The sequence below is a fragment of the Salmo salar genome, chromosome ssa12 (genome assembly GCF_905237065.1).
Source record: "Salmo salar chromosome ssa12, Ssal_v3.1, whole genome shotgun sequence".
NCBI classification, from domain to species: domain Eukaryota; kingdom Metazoa; phylum Chordata; class Actinopteri; order Salmoniformes; family Salmonidae; genus Salmo; species Salmo salar.
The window spans coordinates 12,693,087-12,694,148 of record NC_059453.1 but is presented as its reverse complement, the minus strand read 5'-3'; positions in this window follow the sequence as shown (position 1 = coordinate 12,694,148).

Here is a 1,062-nt window from a genome sequence, read left to right as displayed (position 1 = left end):
GTCAGAATGCACTCCCAGGACTGCTACTTCCACAACAAATGTTGTTTTTGTTCCAAATAATCCATAGTTATGTCCAAATACCTCCGTTTTGTTTGTGCGTTCAGGTCACTATCCAAAGGGTAACGCGTGAGCGCATATCGAGACAAAAAAAATTCAAAATGTTCCTTTACCGTAATTAGAAGCATGTCAAACGCTGTTTAAAATCTATTTTTTATGGTATTTTTCTCGTAAAATAGCGATAATATTCCAACCTTACAATAGTGTATTCATTCAAAGACGAAAAGAAAAAACAGCATGGTTGCAGGACCGCGCATCTCCAATCTCTTAGTCACCAGGCAGACCACTGACAAACTGAGCTACCATACTCTGCCCAGAGACAGGAGACGCCTCAATCCGCATTCTGAAGGCTTTAGAGAGCCAATGGAAGCCTTAGAAAGTGCCACGTAACAGCTCAGATACTGTTGTTTCGAAAGGGACTAGAAAGAAGAACTACAAATTCGCAGACAGGCCACTTCCTGCTTGGAATCTTCTCAGGTTTTTGCCTGCCATATGAGTTCTGTTATACTCACAGACACCATTCAAACAGTTTTAGAAACTTTAGAGTGTTTTCTATCCAAATATACTAATAATATGCATATTCTCGTTTCTGGGCAAGAGTAGAAACCAGTTTAAATCGGTAAGTTTTTTTCATCCAGCCGTGAAAATACTGCCCCCTATCCCAAACAGGTTAAACTAACACCTAAAAGGTAGACATTTTTAAGGCGTTCATGGTAAGATCATTCATAATAAACTTACACACAAACTGACACGTGACATGTTACGCGACATGAACACTATGTCTACATGACGTGTACGTGTCACGTGACGTGAACGAGTCGGCAGTTTGACGCCTTAGAAACAAACTTGTCTCCATTGACAGTCCATGTTAATTCATGGAGTTATTTTATGGCGCTAGGAAGACTTTAGGTGACTTGGTGAGAGGGATCAGTAGCTTCACGAGGCTTAATTCTGGCATGAATCACGCCCCATAGTCCAGCGACCAAATCGCACATGAGAACGAGT